The sequence below is a fragment of the Bombus vancouverensis genome, chromosome 13, assembly GCF_051014615.1.
Source record: "Bombus vancouverensis nearcticus chromosome 13, iyBomVanc1_principal, whole genome shotgun sequence".
NCBI lineage: Eukaryota > Metazoa > Arthropoda > Insecta > Hymenoptera > Apidae > Bombus > Bombus vancouverensis.
In genome coordinates, this window is record NC_134923.1 from 5,145,771 (window position 1) to 5,158,422 (window position 12,652).

General features: G+C 31.3%; 1 protein-coding gene across 2 annotated transcripts in view; it reads left to right on the plus strand.

Annotated features, from left to right (window-relative positions):
- The window catches only part of jeb (low-density lipoprotein receptor domain-containing jelly belly protein), a 106,777-nt gene that overhangs the window by 72,987 nt on the left and 21,138 nt on the right, over window positions 1-12,652 (plus strand). The gene's annotated exons all lie outside the window — the stretch shown is intronic.

The following is a 12,652-nucleotide window of genomic DNA, read 5'->3' on the forward strand; positions in this document are numbered from 1 at the left end:
GCTAAATTAGACTTTTGCTTTATATTTTGATGGTAGAAGTTTTTTTTTAAATTAAAAATCGATTAGCGGAAAATAGACGTTCTGTTCTTTCAATAATTATTGAGAATCCTGAATTCGGTCTAAATCTCGTACTCATTCGACAGTATCATTGATCCTGAATAACGTAATAGTAGATAGATGTCGGTATTTATAAATCTGTCACCGAGTTCTGTCTATAGAAGCAATCTATAATAGTTCTAAGAAAATTAAATCTGAAGTACACATCTAATTTCATAAAAAATTTGACCAACAAATAGTTTCGTTAGAGAGCTATTTAATAGGAAAATACATTTCTGTTAAAATTGAAATGTTAAAAATATGTTAAAACTATATATATTTGCATATAAATATTGACATTAGATATTAGTATTGTAATTTATATATTATAACATAATATATTATGCAATAATTTATTGTATTATTGCAATGACTGACTAGTTTTATTATTCCAGATTTATAGGAACTACTATTTCTGTTCAAAAATTGTAATGAAGCTGTTGCAGTTCCATGATTTATGGTTTCTTTTTAAATTAACATATCAAAAAATTGTCTAAATAAAATAACTGATCCGTGTTCCTATATAGCAATATTTATAACACTTTTATAAACTGATATAAGAAAATTACAGGGTTACCATAATTCTTCAAAATAGTCAGTAATTAAATTTCGGTACTTTTATTATGAATCTTTCTAACATTCAATATCTTGCGATGGTTTACAGGAAATTTCTTTCTCTTCAACCTTTTGCTCTGAAATATCGAATTATGTCCCTACATAGCCCAGATTATAGATCAAATACGACGAATGTAAGCTGTTCTAATATCAAAGCTCAACTTTAACTCTGACTTCACTTATATTAAGAGACTATAGTTTGCTGAATATAAATTATCCATAATATTTTGTGGGTTTGCTTTGGACATTATACTAAAGCAATAAATAGGTAACATTACAGTACATATAGATGTACTTATGAGCAAAATCATAAGCCAGGAAATTAATGTGGCTGACAAGGTCGATATGTGAGAATTTAATAGACGATGCTGACCTGTCAAATTCGAACTTCGGAAAGACGATATTTCACGCATACAGTAACAAAACTTCAACTATTTCTTGCAACTAAATTTGTCTTGAAACTAATTCAAACTAGTACGACAGACTCAAATTGAACATACGTCGAGTTCATTTCGACACGTGTAACTGTGACTGTATAAGGTACAGTTGTCCTTCAGAATGCAAGTTATTCCTCGAGCTCGTCCTCTGGAATCCATTTACTCCGAATTACAGGAATTTTCACTATTCTTTTACGTGTGTAGCGTGGTGGCTCGAAACTAATTTCGAAAGTCGCCATACACGTATTTTCCAAACATACAGAGTACGAACGCAATTGTTTCTATAGCAATTTGTCTCTGATCATCGTTTCATTCCCAACAACATTCTGCTTTCGTTGTTTACAATACCATCTCATCCAACCTGTTTTCTTTAACAAAGAAAAGCTACAAAGGGCGTATAAGCTGTCTCGTATCGAGCAATCATTTTGCTTCCCACCAGTCTCTATAGATTCGACATTTCTCTAATCTAGTGCTATAAATTTTCTCTATAATATGTATGTATCTAGAGTCACTTTTATTTCGATTTATAACATCGTTTAAAAAGCGTAACTTGTGCTCTACTGCACTGATTTTATTAGTCTTTACGATCATTGTAGCTATATATGATAGTAAAGCATCACAACCTGATAGAATTGATTTATAAGTGGTACTCAAAAAGCTGTGCATGTTTAAACAAAGTCACATTTTTATGGACATTAGGCAAACAAATAGAATTTAAATAGAAATTTATTTCTATCACTTGGTAGATATTTTAATATATAAATATATGTAAATAATAAATACTCTATTTTGAATACTTTGTATATGTTTTACACTTATACATGTGTTATGTGCATTCTGTACATTTTCGTACTTGAAAATTTTCTATAAATACAACATTTGTAGCCTATTTATTTAAGTGTATAATTAAACTTTCATACACATAGGTTGTCGTATTAACAAAAACTAGTTCGGTCTGCATAGTAGAAGTGCTTTCAGTAATGCTACACTCACACCGAGCGAAAGGGTTTAATCTACCATGCTGAATATTCAGATCGATTTAGTTGAAATTATTCGAAGCGTTAAAACTTCTCGTCGCTCTGTGTCAGGAATTTAATCGCGTTCTCTCGATATCTTGCAATTGATAAACGTTTGAAGTGCTTAAAAGTTCATAGCGAAATGTTCGAAATCTTTAGACGCTAATATATTTCTATGAAAATAGAATGTTTTTTTGCAGTTACTTTTTGCAGTTTCAATTCAGTAATTTCGTGACTTCTCGATGAAAATCTTTGATGTAATTTTTATTGATCTCTACAGTATTCAATTTGTTATTATAAAACAAGCATCATACATGAAACCACAGAAAAAGAACAGGATGCATCTTCTTTGACTTTTTAATTTAATGTCACTTTCATTTAATTTAATGTCGTTTCGTTCAAAGATGTAATTGACAACTTTTTGTAGAAGCCAAAGGCTATAACAATTAAGACAAACAATATTTCAATGCTTCTATTATTTTAATATCGCGATATTTTTAAAATTAGCATTATAAAATGAAAATATACACGTTTAGCTCTAAAATTAAAAGGGCAATTTTTGTAACACAGCATTAATCAACAATGTACTGAATTTTAAAATTGCTTCTCTGTGAAAAAAATTGAGAGATCTTCCTCTGTTAAGCAACGCTAAGGAAATTTCAAACTTTTTCGTATAATGTAATACTTAGTGCATTCGTAAAATATTTTCAAGTGTTCGAATACTTTCGTGAGTCACTGTATCATATCTTTCGCCTGTGATTTTCAAATAGTCCTCCAATCTCACCACATATATAATAAAATATATCAACCGCGAAACAGGTCGAAATGTTTTCGAGCAATCGGTTAGAGATGGGTGAACGTCGGAGCAGAAAATTTTGAAGAAATTGAACATTTTCAAGAATCCGCGTAATGCAATGGAAAATCGATCTATTCAATACGGAATCGTTTTTCTGTATGGTAGAGGTTAGCTGTGTTTGACGAACTCTCGAATTCAATGAGAGGAAACTAATTAATTGGATATCTCGCCTTGAACTCAAAACGAGCGATTTTTCATTCGTGTGAAAAATTGAGGGGCCGAAAAGAGATGACGCTGGAAAAATGGAGGGCAATTTCTTGCCGATGCTACTCGTCGAGTGTCCTTTACATGTCAACCCCTCGGGGACCAATTTTCCGTATACATTACCATTTGCAAAAAGCCCTTGGGCTACTTTGAATTACTGTGTATAATATCCTCGATAACCGACCTGACCAAGAACTGATCATTTGTATCTCTTGTTTTAGTATTTAATGAAAAGTTTCATTTGCGTGATATTATCGGTATTTAAATAATGCTATCAGATATGTTTCATTCGAACCTCTCCAAAGCCAAACTGACCAAGTCCATCTTTTGTCAATTTCTTAAATTTAATTGTATACAATTGCGGTCAAAAGAATGTTTAAAATTTGAACCAGCATATGAGTATTAGTAACTTTGTACTAGATATTTTTCACTATGTGGCAACAGTCATCTATTTCGAGAGATATATAGTACATCTATTCATCGCTCCTGTAAAATAGGATTGCGTTTTCTACTAAATTCCTGTAATAAGATTATAGTATTACCTCTCAAACTTGCTTTCGTTCATCACTGTAAGTACACAGTTAATGTTCAATTTCTAAAAAGGAAATTATATACTTCCATGAGTTCATTCGTTACATTTACAACATATTTTTATTTAAATTTGAGTAATACAGACCAACACGCGTAAACGATATTTCAGCAGAGAGCTTGAAAACCTAAGATTATTATGATTATTATTAACTGAATCATAGAAGAAACAAAATTTCTTCGTTCCTCAATAGTAGAATAATTAATAACGTTTTTCTACCTTTCTACATTTTATACCAAAGCGATTTTTTTTTTAATGCATTCTTCTTATATATATCACTCTTCCAGTAGAACCTGTAATTTATGCTTTTACATCAAAACGATAAATTTTGTCTGACGTATAGCCATTCATAAGATCGGAAAGATTAATCATGAGATCGCTGCGCGTAATTAGCGTAGAACTTTTTGCTCATTAGCTAGTATCGATTTTTTTTTCAAGCAGCGATACGCGTGGTTTCAGCTCTTTAATGACTTTTATCGCTACTGGTGATCACGATGGCACACCCTGTGACCGATGTCCAGTTGGATTACGGCGAAGCGACAATTTAATCGCCGGTTCCGTTTCACCATTGCACGCTGTCCGTTTCCGGAAAATGAAAAGTGACGGACGCTTGAGGGTCACAACGTTAATTCTGTTCGAATAACCTTTTGGGGGCGGACAGAGAATCGGTTTATCGGATTTTAGCCCGGTTGATACTCTGCTACCTGTACGCTACGCGAGGTGTCACTGATTAAATGATGCTGCATGCTGTCATTTACTCCTTCAACCTTTCTTTCTGCCTTTCGTTTGCTTTATCAACGTAGAATACGGTAAAAATGTTGTACACAAGTAGTTGAATAGCGGTGATTAAACTTTGTTTAACAATGACCGTTACGATTTACAGTTACAGGCTGGTGAAAGTATTTTTGAAACGTTTACAGTAGAAAACTTTTATGAATATATTATGTGTGTTTTAGTAAACTTCTTGAAATTTCGTTACCGCTGCAACGTGTCACGACTGTGGTAATTATAACAGTACAATTTCAAACTCGCCACAACTCGCTACAATTACAAGTTATGTTAATTACAATTTTCAACAAGTCACAAACTACAAGTTATTATAGTGTACTAATAAATTCTCTTGTTATATCTTGATAACAAATTTGAGAAGAAAATAAATGATATTGTAGGAACAAATTTTACAAGCTACGAGTCAGCTTATGCTGTTTCACATAGAATTATAAAATTTTAAAAGAGAAGTCTATAATCTAACTTCTAGCTTGCGTCCCCGTTAATATTATTACGTGGTTGGTGAATGATTATACAAGAGAGCACATATATACCTGTCAATCAATAAAAGTACTTAAAATTCATTGTAGAATATCTTTCACTCCATATCATCTCATTTTGTCTTGAAACATCTTTTTCTATCTGTTATTCCGCCTTTAAAAATGCAACCTGAACCAATTGTACGTATGAACAAATCTTTAAAAATCGTAATATCGAACGAACAAAGAAAAGGAGCAAGCGGCGAAAAAACAGTCGCGAAAAGTGATGAAAAAGACAAGCGCGTTGAAATTATTTCAACTGTTTGACCACAACATCTGTCCGTAATTTTCCTTTCTATTATATGACAGTTATGAACTATTCAAATATTTTAACATTTAAAAACGTGTTAAAATGTTGTCCAAAACAAATAAAACTTATTCATATGATATTTCGCTTCACAATTCTAAACATTTAGTCACACAATTACACCATAATACTGAATTATTATTTATTATTAACTTTAATTTCATCATTCTATAATTTCTATAATGAAATTTCATTGGAGAATAAAATTCTAAATATAATATCTGACTAAAAAATAAGCCTGTTTATAGTGCATTTAATATGTTACGCAATTTGTCACTGTAAACATGGAAAACATCGAAAATTTTATATCTGTGACTGTTTATTCAGTTCAAAAACTAACTGTTTATTTAGTACTAAAATTTTGATACATCGAAAGTCTGTTTCGTTTGTTTAATTTGTCAATTTTGCGACTGTGACTGTTCGTTAACGCATATTATAATTAAATCTATCATTGCTGATTACCGGTGGCCTTTACGGCGTCACTGACATGCATAATATCAGCCACCGCCATCACAGACATGTTAATCGTAGGAATTACGAATCGCCAAAATTATCTCCGTTTGTTTGAAAATATTTGCCTGGTATGGTATTTCAAGGGAAAGTATTTTACGGGTTGAGTGTTTTCGTGGATGTGATTGGGGTGATTGAAGGGGTTGTTTGAAAGGGATGCTTTTGTTTTTTGACCGTTGGTAATGGTTTTCCCCGAGGGAGAATACTCAAATAAGAGTTCATCTTGCGAAGGAAGAGATTAATGGGAACGTAGTGATAATTGATCGGTATTGTTGGTGAAACCGATATAGCAGCTCGTGAAATCGGTCAGGTGCGAAAGTTTACATATATATTTCGAGCGTCGAAACCACAATTTGAAACATCGATCCTAGTCCCAGATTGTATCACGATCAGTCACCAGAGTCCTTTAAAAATAAAATAGTATAATAAAAACGTTAGCTCCATGAATTTTGTTGACACGTTATGACGCATATTGTTAAAATGCAGCACAATTTATTTGCTCCCACATTTATTTAGGTAAAAGAAGTAAAAAAATTATACAATATAATGTTACAAAAATTACCTCCTTAGTATTGGGGCGATTAAATGTTTCGTAACTTGGGATGTAATTTTGTTCCGAAGTTTTTTGAGTAAAATAAATGCTTTAATTTTCCAAATTTCTTCTAGAAACACATTAACAATAGTCGTATTCATACGCGTGTTAATTCAAAGTTGATTTTACCTTGAATTAACACTGAATTGAATATTTTTTAATTCTTTATTTTATTGAGGTAATGTAAAATGAAATGTAGTAAATAATCTAATATGGTAATGAAAAATAAATTTAAAAAATTGCTTCTTTCTTTGTATTTGCTATTCTCTTATAAAATGAAGAAACATTTGGAAACATTAAATATCGATTTACAAATAATTTTTGAAATATAAAACACAAGATGCTACTGTAAAATATGTCCAATTATGGGTATCGGCTTTTAACCCTCCTACGCCCTTTCATCACCTTCAACCTAATTCAGTTTATATATATTTATTCTCGTTTGAATTTTATGTTAAAGACATTTTAAAACATTCAACATCTTCTTCTTTGTTAAAACGAAAATATGATGGAGATATAAAAATTGGCCAGTGTTTCGATTTGTATTCCTTTTTATTAAGTTTTCTGTTTGAGGTAGAAATTGACGAATGTTATTGTACTACCAGTCCTTGATATTACACATTATACGGTAATATAGCACTAGTACTTTATATTGTTATAGTCCAAACTACTGATATGCAAATTCGTGTAATCCCATTCTTCAGTAATGCGTTATTATTAGCATCCACGTCATGTTATAGATTGTACTAGCCATGGAAAATAATAGTGCCGTGTATTATTACTTTATGACATTACGATAGTATAAATTGTTGCTATAACATTAACATATGTCAGAACTGTGATACTATTAATCAACTTATAACACCCATATGTATTCATCGCTATCCCCGACTTTACTCGGTAATTTTAACTCAAAATTCTCCAATAGTATGTTTTACTACTCCTTTATTCTTCTTTATAATTCTTATCGAATTAGAATCACAGACAAAAATTTTACTTCTCCAAGTATATTATATATAGACATGCTATGTTAAATAAATTACAAATTGTCCTTGACTGTTATTTTTAATAACTATTATTAAATATATACGTAGACGGTCGTACTGGAAAAAATTACTTAATTTGTTTAATTTATAAATATGACTTATAACAGTGCGGTAATTATTGAAAAATTATATAAATCTTACTAGATTCCAGATAACCATTAGAAAATTATCAAATTTTATTGAAGGTTTAAATTAGTAAAAAACTCATATGTTTCATATGGTAATACAAATTTCATGGATTAAATGCATGTAATAAGTTTAAATGCTTTCTTTGTTCATGTTTTGATATTCGAATTATTAAATTATCATTGTTATTAAACTTTGATATTTGTATTATTAACTTCCTGATTCAACTCCTTAAATCAAATGTAGACTTTAGGCTATTTGATTCATTTCAAATTGTTTCAATGAGTTTTAAATCAAAGAATGATACAGGCACCAACATGTAATTATTGATTTATTATTTCTAAAATTCTTGCAAATAGTTTCCACAATTTTTCGTCGTGTATTTTGCATCATTATGAAACTACAAAATTCTAATCTAATCCTTAATTATTTTCTTAGTAACCCAGATCAATTATCATATTCTATACCAGTGCAGCAGGTGTTCTAATACTTATAAACGTGGGTGTATATGTATATAACACCTCAGTAATTAGTAAACTCTGTTATTACAGTTTGCTCATGTTTCTCAATTTTACTAAAAATGCAGAAAAATATCGTAAATTTTGAATGGCTCTAATTCGATGACAGGGAGATGGATTATATGTTCACCAGACTAAATCATATACAACGAATAAGATACAAAATTTAACTTTACAATAATATTGCTCGCAGATTAAAGAGAGCGGGTGACATTTCAGATATAAGAAGTTAAATAAATGCATTTCCCTCTTTCAGCGACTTACTATTCATCCAAACTTATTTATCTCTGCTCATAGAATATAGTAACCATATTCGATTACCTAACTTTGCGACACCTTATACAATTTCCTAACCGCCCCCAAACACCTACGTAACACGTTTCCCCTCGACTTCACCTTGACGCAGCGTTTCCTCGAAATTAAAGGAGTCCCCAGACTACGCAAAATATTCGCGAGATTAAAGGCAACGAAATATGTATTCGCGGCCACACCGAAATTCATTTTCATATCAAAATAGAGAATTTTCATCGCTTATATATAGATCACTTATCGTACAAATATTTTATTATTTTTATTTATTTATTTATTGTCGCAATGACTCATCATTAGCTAGCGCAATGCAGAAATATTGTACGATTACTTTTCTTAAAATTGAAGCAAATTCTTCAAATTCCTATAATTATACATCTGAGCTAAAAAAAACATGCTATTTCGTATTCAATTTTTATTTCTCTGTTAACTCTTCCTATTCTTTTTCAAACTAAACAATTATTTGTCAGCGATGAGAAAACGTATTAGTTCGAAAATAATTGAAAAAATCATGGATATACACACGTAGGTAATAGACGTAACATATCTCGATCGCACTAGAAATCGTTTGACGTAACCATCAACTTCATCGGCACAGTAATCACCCGGATAGATTGAAATGATGACAATTACCGGGTGATCATTACCGATACGCGAGATTCGCACCTGTTGCGGACCGCACACCAGCGCGGTTACGCGTGTCACCACGCGATACCAATTTCTGATTCCACGTCATCCGGTTGAAAACCAGCTAAAATAGAAAATGCGTCACTTTCTAATCAAGGCCACGCTTGACGGTATAAAGTTACACGTATATTTGTAGAAAAGATATAGTGACGTTATAAAGTAGCCCTTCGTGTACACTTCTTTTTTAGCACACTTGTTTCTTGGTTATAATATGTACACTAATATATTTTATTCAAAACATATACATAAATAGATGTACATAAATTGGAGAATATCTTTGAAAAAAAGAAAATATTTTCAATAGAAAACTTATCTAATATATTTTGTCACAAAACCAAGTCCATTTCCAAGCTGTGAATCTGAGATAAAATAAAATGAATAAATAATATTTAATATATTTTACTATTTACTGTTTAAATACCACTACTTGCATCAATAGCCTTTCCATCAATTTAAAAGAATTTTTTTATTTTTACTTATATCCAAAAATCAAAGAATTGAAAGATAAAAAGCTTGTCAAACGACAGAATAATAATTTTACAAGGTTTCATCACGAACTGATAACTCATCTAATTAACTTATATATATACGCAACGAGCGTAATCATCTTGTCTACAATTGTTATTGAAATAAAGAGTACATTATAACCTGTTACCTCAGCGTTATAATTAATTCAACTACCTTTATTATCTTAAACGAAATATGGGATCGATCAGTTTCATGGCGTCGATTGTAAAATCGTAACGGGAATTTACGACTCCCGTTGACGCGCTTCCTTGAGATCGCGTCTCTCCACGAACGGTCGACAAAACACGTTAATTTTCTTGTTACATATATTAAAATTTTTATTTCATTTAATCCTGTCGTAACATTTTATTATACGTACACATAATAATTATTTTACCTTGCGGTTCGATGTGTTCGGGATTTTGTTCGATTTATCCGTTAGTAGAAATTTTGTAATTAAAATGTCGGAATATTTACGTACGACAATGTATATAAATATCACCTGCATATATTCGTGAATCGTTAGAGATGTCGACGTTTTCAAAGTTTCACTTTTTCCAAGCCTTTATCTGTTTCATTTCATTCCTCCTCATCGTGGTTCGCTATCAACAATTCCATCGGTGACTTTTATTGCCTCGTAACGACGTTAAAGTGTAATTACCACAGTGGGAAAACTCTAACTGTTTCTTTTTACTGGTAAAGTAAAAATTTGCGTCTCTTCTGTTTAATAGAAAGTTTGCAAAGCTGCGTTAATAATTAATAAACTCTTCTTCTTTGATATCATAAAGATACAGCGGTAAATGAATGAAAATTGAAGAACTAAATGACAAAAAAGTACCATTTACCACGAAACAAAATTGAAGAATTGAAATATTGAATGGTGTTAACCCCGGTTTTCAATATGGACAAGAAATATTATTTTAAATTTTTCATTTACAATTTTAACTGTACTTTACTTGTTGTTTCGAAAGTTAAATAAAATGAATTACAGATTTATCTTTCATGCACTTACAATGGTAAACATTTAACGTGGTTTGTAATTATTATTCGAAATATCTGAGAGCCATTCTGTATTCACATACGATACCTTTAAAGTTCAAAAGAACATCATAGCGGTGCAATTAATTGAATTTACGAATATTTTCCTGTTTATATCGTGGTATACACTCTTTTGTACGAGATATTGTTTACCGCTTAAATTCCTCAATTATAATTGACAAAAGAAAGATGAATAAATATACAGGGTGGTTGGTAACTGGTGGTACAAGCGGAAAGGGGGTGATTCTACGCGAAAAAAGAGGTCGAAAATATAGAATAAAAATTTTTCGTTTGAGGCTTTGTTTTCGAGAAAATCGACTTTGAATTTTCGCTTTATCGCGTCTCGTTATAATGGATCTCACTGTACATCGTTGTCTCGATGGAAAAATTAAAAAAAAAATTGTTATTCTATATTTTCGACTTCTTTTTTGGCGTAGAATCACCCCCTTTCCGCTTGTATCACCAGTTACCAACCACCCTCTATATTGCAGAATAGGTTTAATACAAAAATTTAGGTTTAATACTTATTCGTAGAAGTGTTAATTTTCAATTTTCCTCTGTTCGCCACTTACGAATATACATATATACAATTTTTATATAGTTTTTGATGAATTACACGTTGTTTCGACGCTCGTTTATTAATTAAACGAGAAATTGTTTCAGTATAAAATAATTATATTTCGTTAATTAACGAGTTCTGTTGTGATACGCTGGATGGTAAAAATATTTCCGATGCATGGAATGAGATAATTTTTATTTTACGTTACAGTTGTATACCTATAAATATATTCGAACAAATAATGAAGCAAAGGAACACGTGCTTATTTTTTTGTAAATTATTATCCAATTTGGAGGATGTGTTTGCGTTTCGTTCCTAAATAATACAAACCGATATTTATCCTAGACTTTTTATAATTCGTGGAAAAGAAATACAATTAAAACTTGTTATAGTTGTCACGTACGTCGTATCACGCCCGAACTATCACAAAACATATATTTCATAAAAGAAAAACCTATCGACGATCGTTACAACCTACGAAAAGTCTGTCCAAGAAGTAACATGGCGTACACCTGTCACGTTCCCTATGCTCTATTCCTGCTTTCATCCCTGTCTAAATCCCAAAGATTTCCAAACCGTCGCTCTCATATTGTTTGTCAGTGGTGAAACGACGAGAACTCCGGATTACAGCTTTAATCGCTCTTTAAGTGCATCCACGCTGCCTTTAATCTCAAAAGGAAGCTTGTCCCGATTGAACTCGAAGCATAGTGACGACTTAAACAAAAAAAGAAAAAAGGAAAAATTTCTATCCCTCTTTCGTCACTTACTCGACCTAGAAAATGTCGATTCTTTAAGGTCTAGTGAATTCTTTTCCTCTTTCACTCGATTTCATCTTTTCTCCCTGTTTCATCTACTTTTTTCTTTATCCTGTTCTGAAGAAAGTGGGTTAACAAACTCCACCGTGAATTATATTTATTGGTTTAATATGAATCAGGGTGAAATCAATCGAGATGAAAGTGCTTAACCTATTAAGGACTAACGTTGGGTCAATGTAGCGTCTCTTTCGTAATTCCTTTAGTTATAGTTATATTTGTTATATTATTGGATTGTATTTTATAATATTACAACGAGACATTCTTTAAAATTCTATTCTCTAGATATTCTATAAAATATGTACTCAACCCCTAACTTTGATGGTTCAATATGAATTTTGACAGGTAAAAAGATACCTTTTCGAAAAATACATCGCGCACAAATTCGATAAAAGCCAGCAATGTATACGTGGAGATAATCCTTCGTTAATCATTTAAAAGTACAAAGAGCAAAAACAGAATAAAACCTATAAATATAAATAAAAATTATTATAATATTATAGGTTGCATAGATACAGGTA